The sequence below is a fragment of the Numida meleagris genome, chromosome 10, assembly GCF_002078875.1.
Source record: "Numida meleagris isolate 19003 breed g44 Domestic line chromosome 10, NumMel1.0, whole genome shotgun sequence".
NCBI classification, from domain to species: domain Eukaryota; kingdom Metazoa; phylum Chordata; class Aves; order Galliformes; family Numididae; genus Numida; species Numida meleagris.
In genome coordinates, this window is record NC_034418.1 from 12,874,950 (window position 1) to 12,894,043 (window position 19,094).

General features: G+C 37.7%; 2 long non-coding RNA genes across 8 annotated transcripts in view; one reads left to right on the forward strand and one right to left on the reverse strand.

Annotated features, from left to right (window-relative positions):
* The window catches only part of LOC110404437, a 249,209-nt gene extending 231,105 nt beyond the window's left edge, over positions 1-18,104 (forward strand). For 2 of the 7 annotated variants that reach the window (XR_002442250.1, XR_002442244.1), the window contains 6 exons: positions 3,782-3,847; positions 5,710-5,862; positions 11,845-11,979; positions 16,479-16,609; positions 17,219-17,396; positions 17,909-18,104. This is a non-coding gene — a long non-coding RNA (uncharacterized LOC110404437). The remainder of the gene's footprint in view (positions 1-3,781; positions 3,848-5,709; positions 5,863-11,844; positions 11,980-16,478; positions 16,610-17,218; positions 17,397-17,908) is intronic. The other 5 variants (XR_002442246.1, XR_002442249.1, XR_002442245.1 and 2 more) reach the window with 5 other exon arrangements.
* On the reverse strand, positions 23-12,634 carry LOC110404440. Its single transcript, XR_002442257.1, has 3 exons — positions 11,915-12,634; positions 7,021-7,095; positions 23-3,544 (listed from the first exon to the last, which is right to left on the reverse strand). It is a non-coding gene; the product is annotated as an uncharacterized LOC110404440 (long non-coding RNA).

The window sequence follows — 19,094 nt, forward strand, 5'->3', positions numbered from 1 at the left end:
TTCCATCTTTAGGATCTCTTGAACTATGCAGTTTTTGTTTGGGTGGTCAGTTTGCTTTCGTTTAACTAAGAAAGATGAAAAAAAAAATAGTCTTGAAAATCTAGTTCCATACAGTCACACCATAGTACGTCTGCATTCTCCCCAAGCCTGATCCAAGGCTTGAAGTCAAATGGATATCCCTGAATAACCCAAACATAACAAGCTTTTCAGGTAGTGTTGCTGCAAGGCTGTAAATCTCCACACCACCAGCACCGTGGAGTTTGCTGTCACTCTCACATTTTGCAGGAATGGAATAACCTACAAAGCCATGTATGAAAAGATAGCCAGTTCACTCAGAGAGCTCAGCCCGTATTTATTGGTTGCTTACAGTTCTGTGACAAGGAGAGATACCCAGGTGTAAGTCTGTGCTGCCCTGGCCCTTTACAAACTCTGGCCTGTGATTTCTGCAAGCCCTTACTGAAATTCTGGAAAACTGTAGGAATTGGCCAGGAGTAGGTAATGCAACAGCAGCAGAAAAGCAGGTCCTTTTTAGGCTCCCTCTGTACAGGATGAGGATGCTCTCGTTCTGTTCACACAAATGTGCCCATGTTTTCTGTGATGCCTCTATCACTCCAGCTTGAACAGTGGACCTGAGTAGTTGCCATCAGTCTACAACTGCAGTCAGTTTCCCCTGGAAAAAAGTCCCTGCCTCCTCCAGTGGCACAAAAGGAAGCCCTGGCAAAACAGTCTGTGCCAAGCCATGGAGCTCTTTGTTTCTACTGAATACACAGCAAGCAGTGCTGTGCACAGGGGCACATTAGGCAGATGCTTGGATAGCTGTAGCGTCAAAGGTAGCGTTGGGCCTTTGGGTTTTAAACCTGGAGAATTACTCCAGTAATGATTACATGAATTGAGCTTTTCTGCCTAAGCTGTTAAGTTATGAACTTGTTTCCAGCTTGTAGCCTGACAGATCAGAAGGGCTGATTATCAGTAATTTTCAAAATTTATTATGTTTGGAAGGAATCTATTAAAAATATAGATAAAATCATTCATATCAGTGCCTTTTCATGCCACTATCCTACCTTCTTTTAGCTACATTAGAAAAACTGATCATTTTTGTGACAAAACGCAAAGCTGAAATATTGTGCTTCTCACTGCAAAAATGGCAGCAGGCTTGATGTTTGCTGGATTTGAAATATTTATTGTACTGCCAGATCAATCCAAGACCAAACGGTTCTGCAGATAACTATGCCCAGTAATTATATGCAAAAGGCATCAATTTCTCCTCCTCCACTATACACATATGGATCTTCTGTTAAGAATAATCAAGATTACACACATACGTTAAGGAGAAACAGAGCAACAAGCTCCCCTCCTCTCCTCCCTCAAAAACTGGACAACTTCCTTTGCAGAGCAAGCTGTTAAAAATTAAAGCACTTCTCTGAAATCATAATACTTTCTATAACATATGTGAGAATGCAGAAAGCAGTTTGGAAGAGATAGAAACCTAGAGGGGCTGGAAGAGAGCCAAAATGATAAAGAACAATGAGTGGGCTCACTGGTCTGTTGATCTTGGATTCTCCCCAAGTATCATTTATTTCTGTGAGCTGCCATTTCTTGTCTTTTTATTTTATTTTTTGTCTCCCTCGCACCCTATTTCTTTCTTACAAGACAAGGACAAGAGAAAGAGTAAGGCAGTGCAGTGATTTTAAGAGGATAACTGGGAATGAAAAAATGAGGTGTTTATTAGTACAGGAAATTGGTTTACAGCTTCATAAATTTAAAATAGGCATATCATATTGCACAGATTATGAAGTGTTAGACTGCTCTACGCAGGAAACCGGACAATCTGCTTTGCAATGCAAAATATACAAATGCAGTGTGCATTTAGTGGACAGTTAGGGGCTACTTAAATAATCTGGACATATACAGAGATAGAGATGAGTTGAGGCTGAAGGGTGCTTCTGGAGATCTGGTCCAGCCTCCCCCTGCTCAAGGTCAGGTCAACCAGAACAGGTTGCTCAGGGTCTCGTCCACTGGTTTTAAATGTCTCCAAGTCCATGTTGCTGAACGAGATGCACCCAAAGATGCTGACAGAACTACCTGATGCCACTGGAAGGATGCCAACATATTTGAAAAGTCATGACAGTCAGGGGCCAGAAAAGGCAAACGTTATGCCCATTTTAGAACAGATGAGGAGGGTCTGAGGAACTGCTGGCTGTAAAGACTCAATTCAGTCCCTAGCAAGGACTCCTTCCAGGTACATAAAGAAACACGAGAATGATTCATAACAGTCTTCAAAAACCTAAAGGGGAGCTATAGAGATTTAGGTTCAGATTCCTGTAATATTTTACAGCAAAAGGACAAGAAGCAACAGACACCAGTTTTACCAAAAGAAAGCCCATAGATACGAAGATATAGAACATTTTTCTATAATGCAGGTGATTAAAACACTGGAACAGATTGCCAAGAGATGTTGTAGAATAATTATACTTGACAATACTCAAATCTGACTGGACAAAGCTCTGATCTAAATTTTCAGGTGATTCTGCTCCAACACATCATAAAAGTATTACTGTCTGGCATGCTGGCTGTCTCCCTTGTCATTTTGAAGGCAAGGATAAATGAGGACTTAGCAGCTAAATTCTTCTCCTGAATACTTCCTGCAGTATATATGTAATTTCCATGCATCTGACTTTTGAACTTCATTGTCATCCTTCAAAAATTCCTTATGTCATATCGGGAAAATTTATAAAGTTATATAAAAATATCTCTATAGCCTCATGGATTTAACAAAAGTTATGCTGATAGAGACAATTAGTTCCCTATTAAAAGTTACAGAAATGGTTTAAAACAAATTATTTTACTTTTATAGTTGTCCTGTCATTTAATACACATGCTGCTTCTGGGACGGGAGCTAAAACAATGAACAAAGCAAAAGAAAGACATACTGCAGACCATCAGTTCAAGTTCCCTCAATGCTTAAGTTTTATATTCCTTTTGTGCATATAAGCATCTTTGCCTTTTCACACATGGAGACTCATGTGATATCTAGTGATGCTCAGAAGCAATGAATACTGCTGTCTTTTTGTTTCTCTGTAAACCAGATAGCTGACTAAATCTTTAAAGGAAAACAACTTTGCTGTGGCAGCAGTGTAAGGTTGGAGAAACCGTTACAGAATGATTCTCAGAATGGGCTTCTTCACAAAAGGAATATCGGTTAATCTCATGTGCATCTGTAGTCCCATAACAGATATTTAAGTAATTCACTAACAGCAGTGCATCCATCTTCACTCGACAAGGAACTCACATTTTTCAGACAGAAAACCGGTCACAGAACATATTTTAAAAGGTGGCAAGACTTAAAAGCTGAATTGAAGCCTCATCAGTTGCAGAAGAGACTTCTCATGTTTTCTTCTGTTCTGTCTTCTTCACTTTTCTTCTGTTTCTTGTTGGATTGAAGTCCCAGCCAGAAGTGTACACAGTCTAGTGCATGAATAATCATGGAATCATTTAGGTTGGAAAAGACCCTCAAAGTCATGAAGTCCATCAGTAAATGTACCTACTAATAAAATTATAGAAGTATTAAGCACAGTTTTAATCTTATTCCCATTGCAATCATAACTGTTATTTGGCACAGTAAAACACTCCCTCAAAACACTATCACAGAAGCTTAGATTTGCAATACTGTTCAAAAAAAGCAATTAGCTACTTATTTTTTAGTTGATGACTATCAGTGACCTGTGAGAATTACAACCCAGATCAATATATGCAGTAAGCACTGTAAATTTGAATCTTCCAGCCTGCAAAAAAGGAAATGCTGCCATTTTCCATGATGAAGTATCTTCCACTTCTGAACCGCAATCAGGTATATAAATACAACGTTACTGGATTTTACAATGCAAATTTAGTAATCTCTACATAGCATGTGCAGTGTAAAAGTCCTCAAATGAATAAAATGAAGCACGCTGAACAAAAATATGCACAATTTGTTACGCAGAGCATGGAAGGAGTGTTTGCTCAGACAGACTCTGAGCACCATCTGGGACACAAGTGTTTAGTTTTGCAACAGATTGCATAATTTTCATGTAGAATCTGGAAAAGAGCTCTAAATGCTTTAATAGATAGTTGATTTAACATGCGTTTAATCTTTGTTTTGTGTTATCTTAAAGGCTATGCATATGTTTTGAATGACAGAAGTAGTCATTAACTTATTACAGTGCTCATCCCTTTGCACAATTTGCTTTCTTTTCATTTCATTGTGTGTGTCTGTATGCATGCAATAGTTCACCTTACAGAGTTGGTTTTCACAGCACATGGTAATTAATCTTAGTAAAAGCCAAGCATCTACTGCATATGCATGGCATTTGATTGATTAGATTAAAAATTTAATGTTACAGTTCATACATTAGCAATACTTCAGTATAACATATACCAAGGACTCTACTATCAATAATAAGAATACTTCAAGAACAACACAAATTAACACCTGAAGCATAAAGAATGACCTTGAGAAAATGAAATGCTTTACCTAAAACACGTAGCCTAAAACACAGTTAAATTGAGCACTGTGTTTATGTGCTAAAAAAAAGCTGCAGAAAGTACTGCACAATAGAACAAGAAAACTTCACATAAAGAATTTCTCAATTGGAGCATTTTAGAAGTGATAGAATGTCTAGAAACAGTGCATTCCCTTTTAGTTGTTTTAGTAATATCAACTAAATATATCTGCTACACAACAGTAAAAAGCTACGCTAGAATGTTCTTCTGTGTTCTTTTTCCATAAAATCATTGGGAGACATAAACTGAGGATTCACTTTATTAGACCAAGAAAGTTAGAGAAAAAAAAAAAAAAGGAAAAATGAGACTATACATATTGAATAAAAGAAGTATTATGTGACATTGTTATGATAAAATGAAATACCATCCTTCACTTGGATATCTGCTCTTCTATATCCGAAAGCAAAATCACATCAAAATACTTCTGCAGAGATTGACTTGTAATGCAATACACGGCAGCATCTTTGAACCTTAAGCAATGATAATGCTTTCAAACCTGCTATAAACTGGGTCAACTGTACGAAGAAATTGTTAAAAATGATGCAGTAATTCAATTTAGCACTGTGTGAAAACTGCACAATAGCAGGATTAAAGGGTCTGAAAATGAAGACAAGTTGTTCATTATTAACTCCTTATATGTTGTTCCTTCTGCTTTTTCTAGAATGTCATTTATTTCTAGCTTAGAATTGTAATTTCTGTGTCATGATAGAGTGAGTACATTCTGTATTGCCTCTCTGTATGAGTATATTGAAGTTTCCTCAAAGGCTTAATAAAGTTTATGAAATAAGTCAGCATTCGCTATTAATTTTATCCACATAGGTAACAAAATAGATTAGGAAAAAAAATTATACAATCATGTAAAAGCTGTGGCATGTGGAAAACACAGTCACCTTAAAAATAAAAATAGGGGAAAAATGTAGCAGCTGTATAAACTAGCAAACCACAAGAAAAAAAAAGTAATGCTAAAACTGTGAATGAAAAGTGCTTGTATGCAAAGGAGATGCCCTTGTTTTTCCCTTGTACAATCCAGTCATTTACACAGCTGCCCTATTTTGTTAGATGGTAATTTTATAAACATAATTTCTTTATGTGACTAATGAGGTCTTTTCTTATCCCGGTCTATTGTGTGTTGTACGTGCATGTGAAAATGTTTTGGATCATCATGTGTAGCTGCCATGGCCATTCTTTCAGCAGGAAGCCCACCCTCGGTATCACAATAGCACTCCATGCTGATGATCACCAGAGTCCAGTGTTCAATTTAGAGGCAATGTCAAAACGAGCAACAATCGAAGAGAAACCAGCCTGGATTGATTTAAAGAACGGGTAAGCCAAAAGATTAATAAATAAATAAATCTGCTCTAGGGGAGCAATTGTACTTCTGTGTATGAATCTATATAAAAAAACCTGCTCTGAATTCTTTACTTTGAAAGCTTAGGTATGTTCTATTAAATTCATTCTGGACCTCCAAAAATACAGTTGATAATAGATAGAAGTGTAGTCTTCTGCTACGCAAAACAGTCTTTCTTCCAAAGTGTAGTATGTTTGATGCCGCTCTTTTTACGTAATTTAATCATATTCTTAATTGGCAGAGGATTGATTCAAAATTCTACTTGGTACTTAGCATTTGTCCTAAATCGTAGGACAGTGTGCTTCAAAAGCATGTTATGGCTCCAGCCACCAGCCAGCTCAACCAGATCACCCGAAGGCTTTTGAGCCAGGAGCAGCTTGGACGCAGCAACATGGCCTGGGTGCAGCTTCAGGAGGGAGCAGCGAGGCAGGGCTGGCTGAAGGGCAGTCTTAGTCCCCCACTTTAGGTGTACTTGTGGCATTTTTCACATCTGGAACTAAAATTGTTTGGCCCTCATGGCAACTGATATGGGTGACAAATCATAACGGTCCAAACTAAAATAACAATTTGAGTCATGATCAGCCCAGATATTACTGATCAAGCAGTCTCAAGCTTAAACTTAGTGACTCAGCTGCAACTTAACACTATGTGTTTTAAAGAATGTGCAAAAAGTGTTTTTTTCCTCTGCTTTTCTGTCTCAAGTAGCAGCAGTAATTATATGAATTACTGCTCCCTTTTGAACTCATGGCTCCATGATCCCAGAGCAGAGAAGCTAAATGATGCCTCGCATATTTCTGTATCATTTTATTGTGTAGATCTGGAAGTATGTGGATTGTGGCTTTCATCATCTAGTTGATTCAACTTATAACTTATAGTAAAATTGTTGGTCAGTGGGCTCAACTCTAATATTAGTGTCTGGGCTGTCATTAAGTCAGCATTAAATGAAAGAGAGTCGCTGAGCAGATTGAAAAACATTCATACAAAGAGACTTCACTCAACAGCGTAAATGGGTATCATAAGCAGAAAGTATTTAAAATGTATGTGACAGAACAGTTTGTTCGGTGAAATAACAAGAGACAAAAGGGATACAGTCTTCTAACTGTAAAATATCATTAAGCAATTAGTGCTCTCACCATCTGTGGTCCAAAACGTAAGTTCCTCTCCTTCAGAAGTGATCATTCATTATGACTGTAGGTTTACTTTTCTCTCTAGGAACAAGGAAGGATATGTAACTTAATCAGATTCTTAGAAATATGTATTTTGTATATAAATATGTAATTGTATAATAGAAAATTGTCTGAAGGAACATGGAAAACTTCAAAATCCAGGTGGGAACTAAAACATATTTATTTCTGATGAGTCTAATAATGCAGATCAGTTTTGTGAGGTAAGTTTATAAAACTCTCATTGTTCTCTCAGGTTCTGCAGTTTTCTCTGCCTGAATGACAGCAATGATTCAACCTTTATATTTTCTTATGGTCAGTCTCATGTATAAGTTACTGGAATTTGCAACTACAGGCTTCATACTCTGGAATAATGCTATTTATATGGAGGAGAAAAATCAATGATCCTGCTGTGCCCAGATTGTTGAATTTTTTACATATTATTTTAAATGCACAACTGAAGTTCTGGATTCCCCATAATATCATAGTGTCTGGGTGGTAACTTCCAAGTTTTCCTGAAAGAAGTTTCACACTAACAGATTTCAACTATTTCTGTTCTTATGAAAATCAGTGTGTGTGGCTAACTTCATTAAACTGAGATGATTACCTAAAGCTTGTGATGTCTACTAGACTATTAGATTTCCATCACGATTGTGCAACATGAAAAATAAGTGGATTTCAGAGTCATAGTGTGAAAAGGATATGTGCGTTGTTAAGTACTGTTGCAGAGAACAATTCTGCATTGACTGGAGCAGCGTGGGGATTAATCTATGACATGATCAGTAAAAGATTTAAATACTTGGAGTAAAATTCAAATGGGGCTTGCGAAAGGAAAACAGCAGAAATATACTCCCACTTTTTATAGGTTCTTAAGTTCATTAATTTCCCAAGCTTGACCACTGTGCTTGCAAAAGCAAGATGTAGTCTGCATTTATGCGTATCTTGTTGTGTATTGTCACTAGACACAACAAAGTATGCATACAAAAGTAACAATAGACATTTTAGGAATATGATCCTATATCTGCTGAAATCAAACCAGAAATTTTTATTGCTCTCCAAATTTTGAATTGGTCCAGATCAGGAAAAAAAGTTGTGTTTAGTGCTTGGTAACATCTTTGGAAAGTGATTGGCAGCTGCTTTTGCTGGGTGTAAATGAAAGGATGGAAGAGCTGTTTTCTGTGGAAAAAAACCTTGTTTTTTTATATGGGGCACAACAGCAAAGAAACAGGTTTTCAGAAATTTAGTTTTGTGGTAGCACACCTGGTAAGTACCTGTATACAGATATCTTTGGTATAGCCGGCCTAAGAAGCCATCATTTGGATGAATCACTTGGCCAAGTGCTAATGTGAGTAGAAAAGACAGTTTGCTGTCTTGGAGTGTAGTGGGATAGACATAATCACAGTGTAGGTGAGATATGGCAGCACAACCATTAACATACAGAGGATTAAAGCATGAGGTGGCAAAGAATAAAGGTGGACTACAAAATTTGTTTGGTAAGCTAGACATGCAATTAGAGGAAGCAGAAATTTAAGAGTCAGTGAAACCTAAAGAGAAGGCAGGCCTGTCTGCTGTGATAAGTTAGTCATTTAGGACTACAACAGGTGTTACTACAGTAATTAGAATATACTGAGATATCTGACTGGAATTTTTGCATGATGAGAGCATTGCCAACTGCTTTTGATACTGGCTGATGGCAACAGTAACGGGCCGAAAACACCTGTTCTGAAATCTTTTTACCAGCAAGAGGGGAAGATGCTTTTGAGTGGTTTTATCTTTCAGCATTTCCCCATTTTGTTCTAGCCTCCTAAGTCTTTCGTAAACAAATTAACAGTAATGATATTTTAAAGGGTGAGTTCTGACAGATGTTACTCGAGATCTCTGAAGAAGAGGTACCATAACTAAATTCTATTTTTCATTTATGAACTTCCCTCTATTATTATATTTGCAAACAAGTTTTGGGTTCACTTTGTAAGTCTTTAAAGCTATACTATTACATTCTGATGTTTGTCATAAGCACTAGCAAAGTTTTTTCTGTCCTGCCTCTCTCTCTACTGGAGTTTCAGCTTGCTTGAAATGAAAAAGATGACTTGCTGTAGATCAATATTCCCTTAAGATGTAAACGCACCAGCTCTTAAAAGTGAAACAAGAGTACTGGCCAGTGCTCTAATGTTAGATCTCTATGGATATCTCAGGGGCTGCAGAAATTGTAATGTGGAATCAATAACTTGAACAAATATCTCTCAGGCCTGAAGGAACCTCTCAGAGTATGTTTGTGTCTTTGTATAACTGGAGCTGGCTTTCTGTAAATGAGATGCAAAATGGAGGAATTCAGGAAATTCATATGGCAGTTTCAGTGCTGCGCAGGACTGCATGTTTGATCCCAGAGGTGAGATTGTGCTGTCAGTAATGATATTCTTCCTGCCTAAATTTCCACTGGAGAAAATACTCTCCTTTACACATCCCTCTTAACTGATATACATTGCTTCCTTTTGCTGTTCAAGAAGACGCTCTATGTCACTCTTGGTATGTCTGTTTGGGTTAAAGTGAATCATTTTTATACAGTGTTTTATGGTGAAAAGAGCAGTTTCAAGACCTACAAATTATGCACAGTATTTTGTTCTCTCCCACGTTGTCCTTGGATGTGAACAATCTGAGCTTTCTTGTGTCCATTCAATAGATGTATAAAAAAAGGAGTCAGGATTATGCTGCTGGATCATTACAGCCAGCCTTTTGCCTCTCAGGGTACAAGGGAATATATTTATATATGTATGTGGGGCTATTTCTTCTATTACCTTAAATTGAAGTGCTCTGGGATGTGTGTGAGACATTTTGCCAGGATGAAGATTCAGGGCAAGCTGAATACCTCTGCAGCCAAATGCTGAGCATATGTATCTGTAAGGCAAGCAGGGATCCTTTTGTATACATTAATGATCTGAGCTGTGCAGACAGCCTGCATTCGGCTTGATATTCATAAAATGCAAGGAAAATTCAGATGCTGCATATTGGGATTTCTTTACAGTAAGGACCTTTTCCCTGTGTTTTGTGAATGACCTTCCCATTTATAGAGTTCCTCTCTGTTTGCTCAAAGCTATTGTTTTTCTGTGTGTTAATTAAAACCCAGATTAAGTGTAGAAAAGCGCACTCAAGCTTCTGTGCACGCCCGGCTGAAAACAGGGCTGTATGACCAGAAACAGGCTAGCAAAGATGCAAGCTTTGTCACTGGAGTAGAATGCCTGAATATGAAAGTCATTATTCGGAAGCAGAGTGACATTTAAATTATGCCACTGTTTCTCCTATTGGCTTCTGACAGTATATTTTCAGAAAGAAAATTAAATGAGTTACAAGGCATTTAAGTGTAATGCTTGAAAATGGTATCCTAACGTGGTTATTAAATGAAATGTTAGCCCATGTATCTGTATGATTTTACCTTGAATGTGGCATGTAAATCTGACAGCATACTTCCTCAAATCTTTACTGCACTAACTGGTATCTTTTAAATGATGGGTTTGTGCCATTTCTGTTGTACCCACACAATAGAATCAGTAATGTAAGGAGGGAAACTTCTGGCAAAAAAAAATAAATAAAAGCATAAGCAGCCAACTTGCATTCTCATATGTAAAAGACAGCAATGAATCGCAGACAAGTGCAGAACTACCAAGGAAAAAAAGCCAGTGATAAAGGTGAACCAACTGTAATGTCATGGCCCTCTGAAGAAAGTGATCTGCTGAAGGATAGAGTAGAGAAGAAATAGCTTTAGACAGGTGAAGACCAATTCTTCCTTTTGAAAAGAAAGCTTTATCCTTCTTGTCTGAGGCCCCATTTAAAAAAAAAAATATCTATGGGGTTAACTTCATCAGCTCCACTAGCTGCACTCCAGTGAGAGATAAGAAGATAATTAAAATTACCACCATGCTTAATCAACTTGCCAGCATAGGGATACTCTTGAATTGGGGCACAATTAAATTAAGCTTAACTCCAAATATATGCTAGAAGTAGACATCTGGCATAGTCTAGCTGAAAAAACACAGAGCTGCATTATGACAATCTCCAAGGACAAAGGAAATGGAAAGTGAAAGGGTATCGAAGAGCAAGACTTCTGCCAAGTCCTTTGTTTTGTAATGCTCACTACCAACCACAAAAAATACTAACCTAGTGATTTCACTCACTTATTGCTAAATCTTTAAACTATTGATTTCACTAGTTTACCTACAGCATACTTATATATGAAAACATATGCATCTATGCTAATGTACCTTATTTTTTAATTTTTCAGTTAGCATCTCTAACGGTTGAATTTGGAAACAATTTACAACTGCAATTAAAAGGTCTGAAAATGATATAAAAGGAAGCACAATGAGCTAATCACAGACAAAATCAAGGCCCTCCTGGCCTTGAAATCTGTATTTCCATGAAAGAAAGTCTTTGAAACTTTGCTGAATCTAAGGATATTAATAATCAGCATTACAGTTTTATCCTTCTACAAATGATATCAAAGAATTAATTTTTGTAATATGTCTGGAAGATAAATAGCAGAATCACTATTGCTTGTACTGAAACAGAAAGTTGAGAGGATGGTCAGAGCTAGTCACAGACAGATTATATGTTGCAAGTTCTTGATTCCTAATCTTGTGTCAGAGTATCTCTGAGCATCCACTAACAGCTCACTTCCATTCAGATCTGGCCTGATGAAAAACAGCATTACTGGCAATTGTGCTCTCACATTCTGATGAGTCAGAATGCTTTAAAATAGTTTAGTGTAGAAGTAAATAAATATCTTATTTTTCTCTGCAATAGGTACCTTGAAGCTGCTTTTCAGATGTGAAACCCATGTTTCAGAAGTACATTAAGAAGCTAATTCACTCACCAAAAGCTGAAACCTAGGAACTGGCAAGGGCTATTTTAAATGACATTTATCTTCATCTTGCAAAGGTATCACCATATTCCTTTTATTTATCTATGAGAAGAAAGGCAATAACAATTATTTTCATGTCCAACCTGTGGGCTTATTAAGATCATTAGCTATTTGTTTATGGTTTTCTATGCTACTTCTCAGAAGCTGCTGTTTCATACATTGCAGAGGGTGGAGGGAGGTTGTAGAAGTACAGAGGGTGGTTGAAGAAATGAATTTTTCATTTATTCCTTAGCGAGATGTCATTTGAATGCTTTGGAATTGCACAAGTTCTCTTGAATTCCCAAGTTAAGTCTTCCTGTATGGCTTGTTGCAGTCTGACCACAGTGGCCAAGGAGGAGAATATAAATAGAGAGCTTCCTTGTACTGGGACCTGATTGTCGATCTCACAATTGTTTTCTATTTCACGTTACACTCAAGATACTGCAAAATAGTTCAGTGTACCAGATAACAGTTTTTAGCACAAATGTGTGATACCTTCATATATAGCAGCAATCAGTCCTTTCTCAAGTCATTCGATACTCAAATTAAACAGGGGATTTATACTTAAATTCCTACCTGCATTCCTGAATGAAATGTATCAGAATCCATGATCCATGGGATTTAACTAGACTGCTATGCTGTAGCAGAAATGCTAAGTCGTGGCCTGAACCAGTGATTGAGCACCTGGTGGGAAGGCAGGGCCAACCCAGGGGAGCTCAGGTGCATCCAATGCACCTGAGTGACTGGAAGGGACGGAGCCAGGATCCACCCCTCCCCAGACCTCATTTAAGGGTTGGCAGTGGAGGTGAGGGTATCTCATTGGAGATCCATACCTACCTGAGGCTTTCCAAAGGTAAGCAGATTTTTTTTTTTCCTTCATTTCTGCGTCTAAAGCATTTGGGCTTGTTCTCATTTGCTGTAGCCAAAGACTTTGCCACCCTATTTCTGCTATACTTTCCGCCACATTATAGTATTGTGACACGTGCCATGCTTAATTTAATAGTTTTTAGTATGGTCTTTTCTTCTGCGATAGTCAAATGTCAGTTCAGCAGGAGATGAACATTCCTATTCTGACCAGTCTGCCTGGGTGGGCAGCAGCACAGTGGGCTGGCAGGCAGGAGAACTTGTACCAGAGCTGGGTTTAGGGAACTGCCGCAGGTCCTGTACCTCAATCTAGAGATGAAAAACAGAATGCAGAAAGCTCTGGTCAGGTTGGATAGAAACTCTGGCATTAATAAGAAGTAGGAAATGAGGCTGTTGATGTAGATGCGTGATGAAGTTTGTATGTGGATGCAAACAGGAGCCTCTGAAACATGGGGTTCTGCCTCTCAGCATGAGCTGATTTTAATTTAATTACATGGAAAACAGAGTAACATTGAACATCTTCAGCTGAGTCTGCCACCTACTCTAAATAGAAGAAAACATCAATATCCTAGGATCATAGACTTTTAAAAAGCCACAGTTGGTCATGGCAAGTTTATCAAGTATCACTGGCACACAGAACACTGGAACAATCTCTGTGCTTCTGTAGGAGAGAGAGCAGTTGAATTCCTGAGACCTCTATTTAGGCAGAATTTGCTTCCATTTTTCCCTTTATCTTTCGAAACAGCAATAGCACATCTCTTCATTTCTCTGCTGTGTTCAGCATGTTTTTCACAGTACTGCGTTGTGAAACCAGAACTCCCGTGGACATAGAATCAGAAGCATGCTTAAGATTTTGTGGTTCTGAAGTCTTGGGAAATCTCTTGAAAGCTATGTGCTTTTAGCACTGCTGAATTGCTACTGTCTTCAGGTCTAATCTTTCCAGCAGCTGATTCTCACTTTATCCAGCGTGACCAGACTTCTCCCATAGGAAAAATTATCATTCCAGATTTCCTAAAATTCTGTAATTTTTATTCCCACAGTGACATAAAAATAGGTCACACTTTGAATCCTATTTACGCTAGCTTCACAAACTTATTCATTGGTTTTATCATGCAGATGGTTGCATGTAAGAAAACATATTTGTTAAATGTAAATTTTAACTGCTTGGAGTCTCTGTCTCTACATAATATCTAGCCTAATGTCACCACAGGACAACATTTATGTTTTCATTTAAAAATAAAGTAAGCAGATGGGACTTCTCTCATCCACAGAGTAGTAAATTAAAAGCAAAAGTAACCATTCTTTTTAATATTGTACTCTGCTGGGATGAGAGTTTGGCATTATGACATCTGGTCTAATTTGAGTATTCCAGTGGCTGCTGTGTAGCATTTACTAAAACACTGAAATGAATCCTGCTGATATTATTTTTGCATAATCTGTGTGAGCACACTAACCCACACAGCCAACCTGTGCATCTCCACTTTTCAGTTTTAAAAAAAAAAAAAAAAAAAAGCCCAGTACAGACTTCATTACTTCCATGGCATATGTCAAGTAATAATCAGTATAACTGAGACACTATCATAGAAAGTGTAAACTTACCTTTGTCCACTATTTGCTTTATAAAAAATCCATTCGATATCCGTCTATGAAGACAGTGAGAGCCAGGAAGAGAAGAGAGGTAACAGTTTCTCAATTTGTATCTTTGAATACTTCCTCCCAAGCTTTTTCTCATACTGCTTAACACTCTGATTTTCTGTGAATCTTCTACCCACTAGGACAAGTTATTAAGATTCCATTGAATATTAGAAGTGTTTCTTCAATAGATAGAGATGTTATGGTGCCAAGAAATTATCAATATTAACCTAATCTTTGTCCCTTAATTCTGAACTATTAAAACCTGTCATCTTTAACCAGGCACAAAGCATGACTGGTATATGATTAATATTTGAGAGTTCAACATACCGTGCTGCAGATATGCCATAAAATTGAAATACATCTTTTACCTAAATATGTAATTCACACTCAAAAAGATAGATGCACAGATGTGTTTCCCAGGAAATAATGCCTTTTGTTCTATTACAGAATATAGAATTCTCATTTGTAAGTCATTGATTTTAATTTGGTCAAAAATTTTACCTTCTGGAAACTACTGCAGTTGCTAGCTTGTCCCAAAGTCTTAGTAAGAAAATCAACACAAGCCTCTCACTCAGAGGCAAAGCAATCTAGTAGGATATGTTTGTCTTTCATCCCTTAGATTCAGCTTAGCACTGCAAATCACACGTGCTACAGGCAGTAGGAACATGCTGGCCTTCCAGGTGTGGCAGGTGACTTCAACTCCAACTCGGTAAACCCAACACCTTTTCTCTAGCTTTAAGTCTGCATGGAAAGGATAATTCTCTTAGATTTTCAGGAAGGCACTTCAGCAATCTAGCCTAATATAAGTTCCTCTTATATACTTTTGTAATTTATTTAGGGAAAATTGGCACCATTACCAAACTACAGGCAAGTGCATTTTTTTCAGTAAGACTGTATTAGAGCTTCATAAGCACTTATGTTCTGCTTCTAGCTAAGAAAGATGAACAATTATACAAAGTGATATGAGAAAATAGCAAACTCTGTATTTATTCAACGGCTATACGATTACTTTAGTTTACATTTTCATTCTCTGACAATAACGATTACCATATTTATGTAGAATATGTTCTCAGTGAACATTCTGTTTTCTGATATTTAAAGGAATTGCACTGATAGAAGAAAAAGCATCTTATCCTTAAGTATCTTAAAATTTTTGCTGTAGAAACATTGCCGTGAACAAATCTACTATATAGTTTTACTTGGGTAATTTCATATGCCTAGTGACCCTGGAACTCGAGTTTCATGCAGATGCAGGGCAACATACAAATTTATGCAATGGAAAACGAATTTTCTCCTGAATCAGCCATCACAACTGTACTTTCATTTGCAGTTGTTAGTATGAAGGCTACTCTGAATGCAGTGCCTCCTATTTTGTTATGTTAGCCCACGATGTCAGAGGTGGATGTTGGTAGTATGGCAACTCTGACTGCTATGTCGTGACACTAAGGTGAAAGCTTGAGACTCCAAAGTCAGGAGAGAGAAGACAACTTTTCTTTTCCAACATGATAACACCAAGCTTCATACCACTGTGGAGCACATTGCCATTCTTGGCTGGAATGTCCTACCACACCCAATGTATAGTCCACATTTGGCACCTTCTGACTTGCATCTGTTTTGGCTGATGAAGAATGGATGGCATGGGAAACATTCTCCTAGCAACAGCGCTAGCAGCTGTGAAACAGTGGGTCACCTTTGCTGGTGCAGATTTTTACAAGTGTGGCATGCAGGCATCCTCTTCATTGCTGGTAAAAAAAAATGCATAGCAAATGGTGATGAGTATGTTTAAAAAAAAAAATAGTGTTTTGTAGCTGAGAATTTGCTCTAGCAAACTGTGTTATTATGCTCTTTATATCTGTTGCAATTTTCATTGGAAATAAATGGGAGGCGTTGCTTTCAGAACAATCTACCTATCTACTATTCAAGAGACTTTGATCTGCCTTCTTCCAGAACACAACTAATACTAATATGGTAAGTGGTTAAAACCAAATGTTTTTCACGAAGAATTCTGAACAAAGAATGTTACTATTTTCCTTTTCAGCTTAGCTTTTACAAAGAGCACAAAGAAATAAAGTCCAAAAGCAAGCATATGCAGAGGGCCATTTAAGATACCCATCTGGAAACCTGACGATCTGCTATGTCTTAAATAACGCCTCCTTCTGTGAACTTAAGGTAAGGGGAAATGCTAACCTTCCTTCTGGGTTTCTTTTGACAAAAGTAAATGTAAAGTTTCCTTCTTTTAAACAGGTGGCTAAAAAGTAGCTGTATCCTCTTCTACTCTCATTTATCTCAGTAGCAAAACTACTCACTGAAGAGGTAGGGTGCTTCAGATCACAGCTTCTTCTACCCAGGGAACTGATATTCAAATTTAAATCCTTATCTGTCTTTCTAGAGAGCGCTTCATCACCACTATATGTTATGTTGTATGATGTATACATCTGTAAGTATGTAAGAGCATTTCCCTATCGTTTTAGGGAGATAGTTTATTTTGCTTGACATACTAATTAGGGAACAGGTGTGCCCCATTACAATCTAAGCTCATGGCTGGGACATGTTCCTGGTGAGAGAGGAAAAACATAGGTTCAGATTCCCTAAAATACGGGAATTAATTTGAAACAGGCCTCTGCACTCTGCTGTGTTCTGAGAACTGGATAGAAAGAGTTATTACTGATTATCACTCTTGTATTCTTCTAATACCACATTTTAAAGTTCTCATGAAATTAAAAATGAGCCTTTTGTGCTGAAACAGTTTTTTTTTTTCTTTTTCTTTTGTACTAACAGAGAAAATAGAATCTGGTCTTTGCAAGTAGGATTCCCATGTGGGCTCCAGGAAGATATTTTATTGTCTTTAGGGCAAGAACTAATTCAGATAACAGCTCTTTTATTCATCACCTATGAATCCTGACCTTGACCTAGAAAGTCTATCCTCAGTGTTGTGTGAGGGGCAATTAAACTTCTGGTAAGCCAAACCTCCCTATCACAGCAAAATATGTCAAGTGTATCAGAGCTCAAACCTCCAATCTCATTTTATTCCCTTTAAATGTGCCAAGCTGCCTCAAATTAATTTGAATGAACTGAGAACAACAGCATTTAATAGTTTTGAGAAACTGAAAGTTGCTTTAATCTCTTTTGGGTTGTTAGGGTGTTTTTTTTTGTTGTTGTTGTTGCAGGGAGAACAGGTTTCCAAAGACGCATCTCCAAAACCACACACGAGGCTCAGACCTTTAACTGTAGTTCATTCATCTGAGCTACTCTGGCCTAAGAAATTACTGTGCAGCTACTGAATCTTGTAGCTGTTAGCAACAGCTCATGTGCTTGTTTTTGAACAAATACAATGAAGGGAAAACCTCAGAGTAACAGGCTTTTCCTGGGGGAGGGCTGGAGTATATGCATGCCCTGTCTCTTGCTGGGAAGGACCTCAGTTTCTGTTGCCAAGCGGTTAATACACTGATCACTCCTTTCCTTTCACAGACTCTGAGAAGGTGGGAAGTGAATTCAACTAGAGCACATACTGTTGAACAAATTATGGTCAGACAGCTCACTGAGATCTTACACAAAGTAAAGACACTTCAAAATTCATGCTGAAGGAGCATAACACAAAATCTCTGATGTTCTGTTTTCTGCCAGTAGTGTCTGACAACAATAAAGGTTTGCGTGTCTCTAAAAACTGCAGGTAATCATTGTTTTTATGAGATCTATACTTAATTATACTAACATTTAAATTTAGTTCTTGGTTCTGCAGACTTACTAGCAAGTGCTGCTCATACCCCAAGAATATTAGGGATTCTTAAGGAACTTGGTTACTTTTCTCCACGGGAATAAATCTCACCATTCGGTTCCCAAATGTTCACTCTATTTTCCTAAAGCTTCATTTTGTTATATAGCCAGTGCATCCAGAAGTCCTTTCTATCTTAAGTCCTTGAAAATAAGAAAGTTTACAGCAAGACAGATGCTGAAAATGACATGTAACTCAGCTTATCATTTTCCTAGTAAAATCAATGCTTCTAGAATGCTGGATCCCAGAGTTTTGCAATTTTGCATTGATCTCATTTGCCCTGTTTCCCTTGAGAGCCTTTCTGAAATATTGCTATTGAGTAACACGCTCGCTAGTATGAAGGGAATACAGAAGGAGAAACCTTTGCTGGTTGAGTAAAATGCAGAATGACACAAAACATCCAATTCAGCCTCCTTTAGGGTGTTTAAGACACAGAACTCATTTTTCTGGATGAAAAGCAGACAGTGACACTGCCAGCAGCAACTGTGTCAGCTCAGGTTCTCCCAGCAGGAGGAACATACAGGGTGGCTGGAGTGGGAAACATAACAGATGCCACAAATGGAAGTGCTCATTTAGAGCCCACAGTTAACTAGATAAAAGGAGATGTGGAAAAGTTAACCGTGACTCTTCAAAATGGAACACATGCAACAGTTCACTAATGAAAAAGTATGAAACAGATCTTATTAGTTAAAGTAAGCTTGCATCCAGAACATCCATATCTGGATGTAAATAAATAGTGAAAGGCTTGATTTAGCATCACCTCTGCAAAAAATATTTAAGAAAAAAATCGGTAAGAACGAAAGGGTAATGTTTTGAGTAGGAAAATTGTTCCCCCCCCACCAGGCTACCTTAATAAATTACATCATTATTTCTTTAGATGTC